At 43.8% G+C, this 14,114-nt stretch overlaps 1 protein-coding gene across 1 annotated transcript in view; it reads left to right on the forward strand.

Annotated features, from left to right (window-relative positions):
- Positions 1–7,871, forward strand: part of LOC125720475 (pneumococcal serine-rich repeat protein-like) — a 52,626-nt gene extending 44,755 nt beyond the window's left edge. The window contains exon 8 of the mRNA XM_048995944.1: positions 7,251–7,871. The gene's annotated coding sequence lies outside the window, so the exon portion shown is untranslated. The remainder of the gene's footprint in view (positions 1–7,250) is intronic.
- The last annotated feature ends 6,243 nt before the right edge of the window (positions 7,872–14,114 follow it).

A 14,114-nucleotide genomic window follows, 5' to 3' on the forward strand; every position in this document is an offset into this window, starting at 1 on the left:
ACAGAAGCCCAGACATCTACGACATCAACCTCCACAGTGACAACCAGTAGCGCGACCACCACAGCTGCAGCCCCCACAACAGAAACTTCGACAAGTACCACTTCAAATCCAACAACAGAAGTCCAGACATCTTCGACATCAGCTTCCACAGTGACAAGCAGCAGCGCAACCAGCACACCTGCAGCCACCACAACAGAAACTTCAACAAGTACCACTTCAAATCCAAAGACAGAAGCCCAGACATCTACGACATCAACCTCCACAGTGACAACCAGCAGCGCAACCACCACACCTGCAGCCCCCACAACAGAAACTTCAACAAGTACTACTTCAAATCCTACAACAGAAGCCCAGACGTCTTCGACATCAGCTTCAACAGTGACAAGCAGCAGCGCAACAAGCACACCTGCAGCAACCACGACAGAAATGTCGACAAGTACCACTTCAAATCCAACGACAGAAGCCCAGACATCTACGACATCAACCTCCACAGTGACAACCAGTAGCGCGACCACCACAGCTGCAGCCCCCACAACAGAAACTTCGACAAGTACCACTTCAAATCCAACAACAGAAGTCCAGACATCTTCGACATCAGCTTCCACAGTGACAAGCAGCAGCGCAACCAGCACACCTGCAGCCACCACAACAGAAACTTCAACAAGTACCACTTCAAATCCAAAGACAGAAGCCCAGACATCTACGACATCAACCTCCACAGTGACAACCAGCAGCGCAACCACCACACCTGCAGCCCCCACAACAGAAACTTCAACAAGTACTACTTCAAATCCTACAACAGAAGCCCAGACGTCTTCGACATCAGCTTCAACAGTGACAACCAGCAGCGCAACCACCACACCTGCAGCCCCCACAACAGAAACTTCAACAAGTACTACTTCAAATCCTACAACAGAAGCACAGACGTCTTCGACATCAGCTTCAACAGTGACAAGCAGCAGCGCAACAAGCACACCTGCAGCAACCACGACAGAAATGTCGACAAGTACTACTTCAAATCCTACAACAGAAGCCCAGACGTCTTCGACATCAGCTTCAACAGTGACAAGCAGCAGCGCAACAAGCACACCTGCAGCAACCACGACAGAAATGTCGACAAGTACCACTTCAAATCCAACGACAGAAGCCCAGACATCTACGACATCAACCTCCACAGTGACAACCAGTAGCGCGACCACCACAGCTGCAGCCCCCACAACAGAAACTTTGACAAGTACCACTTCAAATCCAACAACAGAACTCCAGACATCTTCGACATCAGCTTCCACAGTTACAAGCAGCAGCGCAACCAGCACACCTGCAGCAACCACGACAGAAATGTCGACAAGTACCACTTCAAATCCAGCAACAGAAGCCCAGACATCTACGACATCAACTTCCACAGTGACAATCATCAGCGCAACAAGCACACCTGCAGCAACCACGACAGAAATGTCGACAAGTACCACTTCAAATCCAACAACAGAAGCCCAGACATCTACGACATCAGCTTCCACAGTGACAAGCAGCAGCGCAACCAGCACTCCTGCAGCAACCACGACAGAAATTTTGACAAGTACCACTTCAAATCCAACAACAGAAGTCCAGACATCTTCGATATCAGCTTCCACAGTGACAAGCAGCAGCGCAACAAGCACACCTACTGCCACCACAACAGAAACTTCAACAAGTACCACTTCAAATCCAACGACAGAAGTCCAGACATCTACGACATCAACCTCCACAGTGACATCCAGCAGCGCAACCACCACAGCTGCAGCCCCCACAACAGAAACTTCAACAAGTACCACTTCAAATCCAACAACAGAAGTCCAGACATCTTCGACATCAGCTTCAACAGTGACAAGCAGCAGCGCAACCAGCACACCTGCAGCAACCATGACAGAAATGTCGACAAGTACCACTTCAAATCCAGCAACAGAAGCCCAGACATCTACGACATCAACTTCCACAGTGACAAGCATCAGCGCAACCAGCACACCTGCAGAAACCACGACAGAAATGTCGACAAGTACTACTTCAAATCCTACAACAGAAGCCCAGACGTCTTCGACATCAGCTTCAACAGTGACAAGCAGCAGCGCAACAAGCACACCTGCAGCAACCACGACAGAAATGTCGACAAGTACCACTTCAAATCCAACGACAGAAGCCCAGACATCTACGACATCAACCTCCACAGTGACAACCAGTAGCGCGACCACCACAGCTGCAGCCCCCACAACAGAAACTTCGACAAGTACCACTTCAAATCCAACAACAGAACTCCAGACATCTTCGACATCAGCTTCCACAGTCACAAGCAGCAGCGCAACCAGCACACCTACAGCAACCACGACAGAAATGTCGACAAGTACCACTTCAAATCCAACAACAGAAGTCCAGACATCTTCGACAACAGCTTCCACAGTGACAAGCATGAGGGCAACCACAACAGCTGCAGCCCCCACAACAGGAACTTCAACAAGTACCACTTCAAATCCAACAACAGAAGTCCAGACATCTACGACATCAGCTTCCACAGTGACTAGCAGCAGTGCAACCAGCACTCCTGCAGCAACCACGACAGAAATTTTGACAAGTACCACTTCAAATCCAACAACAGAAGTCCAGACATCTTCGATATCAGCTTCCACAGTGACAAGCAGCAGCGCAACCACCACAGCTGCAGCCCCCACAACAGAAACTTCAACAAGTACCACTTCAAATCCAACAACAGAAGTCCAGACATCTTCGACATCAGCTTCCACAGTGACAAGCAGCAGCGCAACCAGCACACCTGCAGCAACCACGACAGAAATGTCGACAAGTACCACTTCAAATCCAACAACAGAAGTCCAGACATCTTCGACATCAGCTTCCACAGTGACAAGCAGCAGCGCAACCACCACACCTACTGCCACCACAACAGAAACTTCAACAAGTACCACTTCAAATCCAACAACAGAAGCCCAGACATCTACGACATCAGCTTCCACAGTGACAACCAGCAGCGCAACCAGCACTCCTGCAGCAACCACGACAGAAATTTTGACAAGTACCACTTCAAATCCAACGACAGAAGCCCAGACATCTACGACATCAACCTCCACAGTGACATCCAGCAGCGCAACCACCACAGCTGCAGCCCCCACAACAGAAACTTCAACAAGTACCACTTCAAATCCAACAACAGAAGTCCAGACATCTTCGACATCAGCTTCCACATTGACTACCAGCAGCGCAACCACCACAGCTGCAGCCCCCACGACAGAATTGTCGACAAGTACCACTTCAAATCCAACGACAGAAGCCCAGACATCTACGAAATCAACCTCCCCAGTGACATCCAGCAGCGCAACCACCTCAGCTGCAGCCCCCACAACAGAAAGTTCAACAAGTACCACTTCAAATCCAACAACAGAAACGCAGACATCTTCGACATCAGCTTCCAGAGTGACAAGCAGCGCTGTAAGCAGCACATCTAAAGCCACAACAGTAATGCCTGAAAGTACCACTTCATCAGCTCCAGCAATTTCAGAGTTGCAGACATCTTCAACAACAGCTTCCACAGTGAGAAGCAGCAGCGCAACCAGCAGACCTGCAGCAACCACAACAGATATTTTGACAAGTACCACTTCAAATCCAACAACAGAAGCCCAGACATCTTCAACATCAGCTTCCACAGTGACCAGCAGCAGTGCAACCAGCACACCTGCAGCCACAACAGTAACGTATGGAAGTACCACTTCATTAGCTCCAACTTCTTCCTTAACTAAAGAAACCACAAAATCCCTGACAACTTTGACATCAGCTTCTACAGCAATAAGCAGTAGCCCCACGAACACAAATGCAGCAGATACAACAGAATCTTCTGCAAGTATCACATCTTCAATTCTAAAACCCACTGAAGCCCAGAAATTGTCGACATCAGCTTCCAGTGGGCCAAGCAGTAGCCACACCAGCGTAATTGCAGCAGTCGTCACAAATATTTCTGCAAGTCCAAAAACCACCATATTTTTCACATCAGCTTCCACACAGAGAACTAATAGCTCAGTTGGTACTACTGTTGCAGCCATATCAGAAACTTCTACCACTTTTTCAACACCATTAAGCACAGGAATTCTGACATCTTCCACATCAGTTTCCACAGTGACAAGCCATAGTACAACTAGCACAACTGCAACAGCCACCTCAGAAATTTCTGCAAGTACTACGTTGTCAGTTCTAAAAACCACTGAAGCCCAGAAGTCTCCGATATCAGTTTCCACAATGACAAGCAGAAGGTCAACTAATTCAAGTCCTGCAGCCTCAACAACAAAACTGTCTGCAAGTACCACTTCATCTACAACAACTGCTAAAGTTATTACATCTTCAACATCACCTTCCACAGCAACAAGCAGTATCCCAACCAACACAAGTTCTAGAGCCCTAACAACGCGAACGTCTGCAATTACTATTTCTGCATTCGCAAAACCTATGGGCATCTCAAGAATCATAACAACTTCTTCAACCACGGTGTCAAAGACTATGTAAGATTTTTTTTTCCAGACTTTTTTTCAGTGTTTTAGCCTTCAGATTTAGGAATCTAATTGTTTTATTTTAATAAATTACATTGCCAATATTTATTTTTTACATATTTAAATTAACCTGTATGTTTTTTTCTTTTTTTAGCAAGGGAACGGTAGTAATAACTATCCGACTCATTTTCGAAATGCGCAGCATTAATGAATCCATGATAGTTAATGTGATCAGCCATTTCCTACACCCACAAACCAAAGATCTGAGTCAACCTAAGATCTTGCAGACTGCAACTTATGAAAGTAAGGGTCTCTCCATGAACAGACTTTGCTTTTTTGCAAATGTGAAATTCCCGTGAATGTTTACTTCACTTTATATTAAAAGCGTTTCCTCTTCTTATTTTACCTGTATAGTTTTATATCTAAGTATTTTTATTTAATGTAGCAAATATTTAAATATTTGGTGACAAATTGGCAGGACATGGTTGTAATTAAGATTCATTAGACTTTTCTTATTTCTTATTGTTTCAGAATTGCCAAATGGAGGCTTTGCCATTCTGTTGTCTTATCTGATGGACAATGTGACCATGTCTGATAATACTCAGAACAGGAATGACACTTATAAGTTGATCCAGGACTCCATCAACAAACTGGTGAGAACACTAATCATTTTGAAAGTAAATTGGTGTTTAAAATTCCATGTGGTTTTCCCTTGTTATTGAGCTTTTGATACTCCTATATACTACTTATTCTGCTTTGACGTAGGGTTGTTTAATCTAAATGTTTTTGCATTTTTCTTTTTGAATCTTCAAACCACAGTTGAACTCAATATTGCAGAAACAAGGTGCTATTTCATTTACATTTCCATGGGCTAACTACACGTAAGTGTGACAAAAAAAAAAAAAAAAACACATCATGTTAATATATTTGTTATTTCACTTTAAACTAAAAAATAAATTTGTTATTCCATTACAAGAGTAAAATACCACTGTTTGTTCTTTTAGGAGTCAGAACAATGAGATAAAGGCTGACGTAGCCTACATTTATAAAGAAGGAGATTTCAGTGGTCCAAGTGACTTCCTTAATGCAGTATTGAAAGCCGCTGGTATGTTTTACGCAACAACATTGTCATTTAGACTCAATCAATAACTGCCACCAGTACTAACATGGGTTTAAACTACATATTCATTAGACATGCTGGATGAGGTCCAAATGAAAAGTAACACAAATGTGACACTACATTCCAAAATACACTTGATAATTCATGGATCGTAAAAGTCATTCCATAAATAATGTGTCAGTATTGCACTTCCAGGTCTGCTGAGTACCACCACAACTGTACCGCTCACCACTCCTGGGGCAAACATCACGCATGTGGGAGGTGGCTTCCCTGGCTGGGCTTTGGCTATTATCATCCCATGTGGAATCCTCCTCCTTCTCATCCCCTGCTGGATTCTCCTTTGTGTAAGTATGAGAACATTTTTGTGGGGACAGTTTTGTGAGCTCCTTTGTGCGTGACGGCTGTCATTGCTGACTGACATCCCTCTCCTCCAATCGCTCGCAGTGCCTGCTGTGTGGCTGCTGTGCAGCCATTAAGAGGCGCTGGCGCAGAAGGCAATCCTACAACATTCAGTACAGGATACACAACAACCTCTTGTAATGAGGTAAGAGTTATTATATAACAAACAATGAGTGTTATGCTGAAATTCAGGTTTGTCATTTAAAGGTTATAAAAATGTGAGCAGCATTATATGATGGTATGTTGGCTCAGTGGGTAGCATTGTGGACTCATACCTGCCGGTTTGAGGATTTTAACCCATCCAGTCCCATTTTAGGAGCTTTTGTTGTTTTGGTGGCTCACTGCTGCCTCACACCTCTGGGACCCCCTGGCTCCATGTGTGTGGAGTTTGCATGTTCTCCCCATGTCGTCGTGGGGTTTCCTCCGGGTACTCCGGTTTCCCCCTACAGTCCAAAAACATGCTGAGGCTAATTGGACTTGCTAAATTGCCCGTAGGAATGCGTGTGAGAGTGAATGGTGTGTGAGTGTGCCCTGCGATGGGCTGGCCCCCCATCCTGGGTTGTTCCCAGCCTCGTGCCCATTGCTTCCGGGATAGGCTCCGGACCCCCCGCGACCCAATAGGATAAGCGGTTTGGAAAATGGATGGATGGATGGATGGATGTTGGCTCAGTGGGTAGCATTGTGGACTCATACCTGCCGGTTTGAGGATTTTAACCCATCCAGTCCCATTTTAGGAGCTTTTGTTGTTTTGGTGGCTCACTGCTGCCTCACACCTCTGGGACCCCCTGGCTCCATGTGTGTGGAGTTTGCATGTTCACCCTGTGTCATCATGGGATTTCCTCCGGCTACTCTAGTTTCCCCCCACAGTCCCAAATAATGCTGAAGTTAACTGAAGTCACCAGATTACCTGTAGGTGTGAGTGATTGGTGTTTGAGTGTGCCCTGCATTGTGTCCATAGAACAAGCGGGCACAGATAATGGATGGATGGATTGTGTCTTTTCCCTGAGCTCCCTGTATTTCCTCCAGATGCCCCGTTCAGTGAAATGGTTTCTGGAAGTATCCAGTTGTATCTGTGCCCTGTGACGTGATAAGGGGCTGTGCACTGGAACCATGCTTAGCTGATGGATGGACTAACAATTCATTTTAACTTGGTGAAGGTTAACGTATTTAATGTCTTACTGTTTACTCCATTTGTGATTTTAATCTTTCAGGCAGTACCAGCAAATGCAAATATAAGACTGATGTTCTCCAGCCAACAACGGTAACCAGTCATGGAAACGGAGCCTGTGCAGCTTCATCCTGCAGTCAGAGTGGATGTTCATCTAAACACCGTCTTCCTGCAGTCAGAGTGGATGTTCATCTAAACACCATCATCCTCTTTCCCTCATGGTTCAGTATTATAGAGACTTCTGGTAATAGGGGTCTGCAAGGAATAACAACATTCACTTTATATATTCTGAAATGGAATTACATAATTTGTGTCCAGGAAAAGTTTTCAGATTTGTCATTTAAACACAAAGTAATAATTTGTTCCTTTTACTCTTTATTTATGATGATCATCTGTTTTAAAAGTATACTGAAAAATTGTAACTGCATTGCATCCATTATTATTTATTATTATCGTAAAAATGATTGCTGCATTGAAAAAGTGCAACTGTAACAGTAACGTCTTATTTAATTTTATTGTTGTTGATGGTGTCATTTGCATTAGAATTTAAATTTTTCTATGATTTTTTATTTTATTTTTAATTATTTGTGTTTATAACACAAACTCGAATCATTTCAAACGCCGTATTAGTAATATTGTCGGAAAATATGTTAATCTGAGTTCATGAAATAAAAACAGAATAGTGAATTGAGATGATGAATTTTTGTTTCATTTAAATTAGACTTTTTGCGGACTCAGTGTCTGGGTTTGTAAGTAAAAACTGAGATCCAGGTCTTTAATGACCTCTTGTGCTCAATGTACTGTGGTACTATGTCTCTTCAGAGAATCCATGTCTCCTGCTGGTTTGTCTTACTGTCGAACGAGAAGTTGCTTAGGTAGAGCGTCAGTTGTAGCACTAAGGCCCTGTGGTGCATTTCCCTGAGGGTCATCTGGCTCGCAGGATCCCCATTGCTGTGAACTTGAGCAGCTGGATCAGACCAAGGAGACACTCACGAGACCCCTTGCTATGGCAGATAGATGGAAATTTCCAGAGGGTGGGACTGGGTCGCGTGTTGGCCTGGTTACCAATCGGGATCTCAATTTGTTTCTTGTGTTGGCCGTGGTAATACACTGTACCATTGCCTGATGCCCGACCGGACCTGATCTGCACCATATTGTGGCATGATTAGATGCATCATAAGTTTACCTACAGTCATTCACACTCGTAAGGAATTTATACTCTGCAGCTATAACAGCCTCCACTGTTCTGGGAAGTCAGTCCACAAGGTTTAGGAGTGTGTTTATGGGAATTTTTGACCATTCTACTGGCAGAGCATTTCTGAAGTTAGGCACTGATGCTGGATGAGAAGGCCTCGCTTGCAGTCAGCTATAATTCATCCCAAAGGTGTTGTCAGGTTGAGGTCAGGGCTCTGTGCAGGCCAGTCAAGTTCCTCCACACCAAACTCACTCATCCATGTCCTTATGGACCTTGCTTTGTGCACTATTGTACAGTCAGGCTGGAACAGGAAGGGGCCATCCCCAAACTCTTACCACAGAGTTAGGAGCATGAAGTTGTCCAAAATGACTTCAAATGCTGCAGCATTAAGAGTTCCTTTCACAGGAACTAAGGGGCCCATGCCCAACCCCTGAAAAACAACCCCACACCATAATCCCCCCTCCACCAAACTTTACACGATACAGTCTGGCAAGTACCATCCTTCTGGCAACCACTAAACTCAGACTCGTCCATCAGATTGTCAGACAGAGAAGTGTGATTCGTCACTTCTGAGAACATGTCTCCACTGCTCTAATGTCCAGTGGTGGCATGCTTTACACCACTGCTTCCAGTACTTAAGCGGTATTTAAGGCTTGGATACAGCTGCTCGTTCATGGAAACCCATTACATAAAGTTCTCTATGCACTGTTCTTCGGGTAATCTGAAGGCCACATGAAGTTTGGAGGTCTGTAGCTATTCACTCTGCAGACAGTTGGAGACTTCCTAACACTGTGTTTTACGTGGCCTATCACTAAGGACTTATTGCACAGGTGGCATCCTATTACGGTACCAACGTTGAATTCACTGAATTCCTGAGCGCAACCCATTCTTTCACAAATGTTTGTAGAAGCAGTCTGCATGTGTAGATGCTTGAAGAGGCAGAAGAGATCTCATAGTGCAGAGGGTCTGGGAGGCAGCAGAAGAAGAACGCCATGTGAAAACGGCAGGTCTTGCGCCCCAAGGACAGTGGATGCAGTGGGACAATGCATTGGAGCAATCGATGTCCTGGAAGGAAGTGTGGGGTACTGACCAGGGCAAGCTGTCTTTTCTCCTGCGAACGGTGGCTGACCTCTCACCAACTCCTAACAACCTTAGGATCTGGGGCAAAGAAGATGATCCATCCTGCAAGCAGTCTGGAGCATCATCGTGCACCTTGAACCACATCTTGACAAGATGTCCCAAAGCACTTGGAGAGGGCCAATATAGGTGGAGACACGATAAGGTCCCTATGGTGATTATCAAGTGGATGGAGTGGCAGAGGGTCAAGGCCAATAAACATCAGGCTTCACCACCCAAGGCTGTCAAGTTCTGCAGGGAAGGAGACAAGGTGCCAAAGGCAAGAATAGCTACCAGAAATGTGTTTTCCATCTTACTGCAGGCCTCTGACAGGGAGATGCACGTGGACCTGCAAAAGAAACTCATCTTCCCAGAAAAGGCAGCTATAACATCACTCAGGCCAGACATGATCCTGCTATCCAGGAGTAAGAAGACCATCCTGATGGCTGAACTTACTGTACCATGGGAGGATAGGCTCACTGTCTCTCACCAGCTGAAAAAAGCCAAGTAGCAAGACGTGGTTGACGAGGCTCTTGCCAAGGGTTGGTACGCAGTTCTATTTCCTATAGAAGTTGGTTTCCCAGCAATTTCAGTACGATACTTCCTACAGAAGATTGGCATGCAACCCAAACAATTAAAGAAGGCCATTGGGGAGCAGAGACCCCCTCAAGATGGCTATGGCTGATGAGAGACCACAAGTGGAGCCCTTCAAATAAGTAACATTAACTATTCCGCTCCACCTAACCAGGGTCCACAAGGTATGCTGCCAGGTTTAGTCTTGGGCTGCTTCATACAGCAAATACAGATAATTCTGGTTTCAAGTTCATTATCAAAGAATATTACCAAACTGCATTTTGCAGAATAATTTGGAACAATCAGTCACTGTCACTGTCAGTGGCTTCTAAAAACATTCATATTATAAGACAACTGTAATACAAATAAAGACACTTCAAACTGACTGTTTAGGAAAAACACAAGATAATGACATTTGCATAATAATTTGGAACACAATGTGTTTACTTGATGTTCGTGTCGCTGTCTGAAAGAAAAAAAACCCCCAAAGACAATGTTTGCTATTGCTCCCAATTCAAAAACATATATTCAACTTTGGTTCCGCGCAGAGCACGTCAGCAGAGCACGTCAGCAGAGCACGTCAGCAGAGCACGTCAGGTAAAGTCAGCAGAGCCGTGTGGTAGCAAGCATGGAAGGATTTTGGCCGGGGCAGGAGCATGAGCGGAGAGGCATATTATTTTAATAACTGGAGTGTCACGTTATCTGTTGCTCCGTCTTGCTCCACTTGTGCAGGGTTGCCAACTCTCACATATCTGGCATGACGCACAAGAAATCTTATGACAAATTTATATTATTCCATTACAAACCTAAAATTAGCTACATCAAAATCGTTGGGGTAGTTTGCCAATCTTACAGTCTATTCACATGGTAATAAAACTGTTAAGTTAAAAGCTAAAATTGCTAAGCTAAAATTAAAGCATAAATATACAAATTTATAAGATACAGTGCAGATTGTTTTCTATTTTGGAGCGAGATTTCATTGGAGCGGTTTGAAAATTGATGAGAAGAGCGGTCTGTAGTCGATGTGAGTGGGGGAACGGGGGGAGCGTTCCACTACACGTGTGATGGGTGGAAATTCTCATTGCTCTGCTCCGCTCACATGCTCTGGTTCTTCTGCACACTCTCAACCTGGGATTTGTTGAGCTCTGTACCCCCCCTGCAGTGTCATGGCACCTTATCTCCCCAATGCGGGGTCACCACACAAATTGCAAATCACTACTTTAGCCCAGTGTAGTATACTGTAGGTTAAATATAATATTTATCCATAGTATCCAGTATCCAGAAGTGGACAGTAATGAAGCACATTTACTTGAGTACAGTACATGTGCTGAGCAAAACTGCCACACTGTAACTGAAAGCAAACCGCAGACCATGTGCATGAGCTCACACTCATAGTTCAGCCTGAGTGTCGTTCTCGTAGCAGCAGCAGCATTGATGTCTCTCAGGCTTAGGGACACGTCCACACACTGCAGTCACAACACTCACTGCACGAAGCCACAACTCAGCTCATTATCGGACTTGTTAGTACAGTCTGAACACAAAGCCCCAGGATGACAACATCAAGGCCATGCTGCTGTCAGGGCCACATCAGGTACAGGAGGACTCAGCTCAGCTCCAGGCCCATGTTTAGAGCAGTGATGACTTGTTTCTGCAACCTGATTCTTCTGATTTGGTCTTGTCCTCTCTCCCTCCCCAACATCCCCAGACCTGGGTGTCCCAGAGAAGACTGAGAAAGTGGAACCAGATTATTTTTCTCATTCTTTGCCAGTCCCAAGATTTCCCCCAAAAAGCGCCGTGCCCCACCTCCCCAAAAACCTGGTCATCTTCCGTAACCCCTCCCCACAATGTACCAGGGCCCTAGTCTGCTGTGCTGATATGCACAATGAACTAATCATTACAGACAGCTACTGATATGATGTGGGTTCCTCCTCCCATTGTGCTACTCGGGACTCTTTCTCAGATCAGGCTGGAACCCAATAGCTCTGCCATTCCTGTTCTTTATATATTTTTTATTCAGTAGTGTTTATTTGTAGTACTTTCAATAGTTACCATGTAATTGATTGAATGTCTGTTTTTCATTGTATCTTAATGTTTATTCTTCATTGTATCTGAAGAGGTAGCTGCTCTGCAATTTCTTTATATGGGGTATAATGACAGGAAAAGTTTTCTAATTCTACTACTAATTACAATCTATAGACAGATACGAGGAATTAGCACATCAGGGCTGGGGACGATTAGGTGATTATGGGACGGCCAGCAACCTCTGCTGGCCAAATGGCGCCATGACGGCCTGATGACAGGTCCTTACAGATATTACTAAGTCTTCCTTTATCACCTTAGGAACATCTCTGAAATAAGAGGCCTAATGTCTAAGCATGAGCTTGAAATAGTTATTCATGCCTTCACCTCCAGCTGATTGAATGACTGCAGCACTGTCTTGTACACTGTCCTGTCCTTCCCAAAAAATCCCCTAGACGGCTCCAGCTCATCTAAAATGCTGCTACTAGAATATTATCTAGAACCAAGAAGAAGAAGCACATTATTCCAGTCCTTCACTTCTTACACTGGCTTCCAGTTGCCTTTAGAATCAAAGGTTATGCTGCTTATTCTCATGCTCACTAGCCACTTTATTAGGTGCACTTGGCTAGTACTGGGTTGGACCCCCTTTTGCCTTCAAAACTGCCTTTGTGGCTTAGATTGAATAAGGTCCTTGAAACATTTCTCAGAGATGTTGGTCCATGTTGATGTGATTATATGAGGCAGTTGCTGCAGATTTTTCAGCTGCACCATCGTGATGCAGATCCCCCGTTGCCCAACATCCCATAAGTGCTCTATTGCATTAAGATCTGGTGACTGTGGAGGCCATTTGAGAAGAGTGAGCTCATTGTCAAGTTCAAAAAACCAGTCTGACATTAAGTTAAACCAGCAGTACCCAAAGATTCTCTAAAGATACACAGCAACACAGTACAATGACCACAAGAGATCATTAATGACCTGGATATAAGGTTTTATCAAGGACCCAGACACTCAGATTCCTCCCACAGTCCAACTAAAGCCTTGATCATAGCCTCCATTGACTCCGCTGAAGATTTAACATTCCTGTGGTGTTCGGGTTGGCACCAACCCGTTTTTAAGTTTAAAATGCATAAAAGCACCACATAGATTTGTGTACTGCATCAAGGCTTTTTGACTTTGTCAGGAATTTCTATTTAAACAAAATAAATTAAAACTAAATCAAGGCAAGGCATTCCCATACATGTAAGGCAAGGTAAGACCAATTCAGTTTACTTATATAATTCTCTTGAGGTTTATTTTACCATTATTCTTTTATTGAAAACAAGAGGTATGCTGTCAAATGAAAGGTCCAGAAAGCCACACCAAAAATATTAAAACCAATATTTTCATGGATAAGGAAGCCTAACAAGGTAACCAAGAGATAAGAAACAAATTGGATAATAAATAATTGTTTTGACGGTATTTTATGGCTGATTTAACACATGGGTCGGCATCGACCCATCTGACATAAGATATAGGAACAGAAAGCTAACATTGGCCGAGGGTTAAATAAAACTGAAGATGAATCACCTCAATTCACTATTCTATTTTTATTACACAAACTCAGGCTAATGTTTTCCTACAATATTACTAAGTACATATAAACTATCAGATGATTGTGTTTAATGATTCAAGTTTGTTATAAACAAAAAATTATTACAAATAAACACAAAAATCATACAAATATAAAGATCCTAATTGAAATGGACAAGTTACAATTTTTTAGTTCATTTTAAAAACTGAAGATTTCATCATAAATAAAGAGTAAAAGGAACAAATTATTACTTTGTGTTTAAATGACAAATCTGAAAACTTTTCCTGGACTCAAGTTGTGTAATTCAATTTCAGACTAATATATAAAATGAATGTTATTCCTTGCAGACCCCTATTACCAGAATGCTGTAAGGATGACGCCGTTTTGTTTTTTTGTTAAAATTGACACTTACGTGTAGTTCACTGCTGGAAACA

This window comes from Brienomyrus brachyistius, chromosome 25 (genome assembly GCF_023856365.1).
Source record: "Brienomyrus brachyistius isolate T26 chromosome 25, BBRACH_0.4, whole genome shotgun sequence".
In the NCBI taxonomy this organism is placed as follows: Eukaryota; Metazoa; Chordata; class Actinopteri; order Osteoglossiformes; family Mormyridae; genus Brienomyrus; species Brienomyrus brachyistius.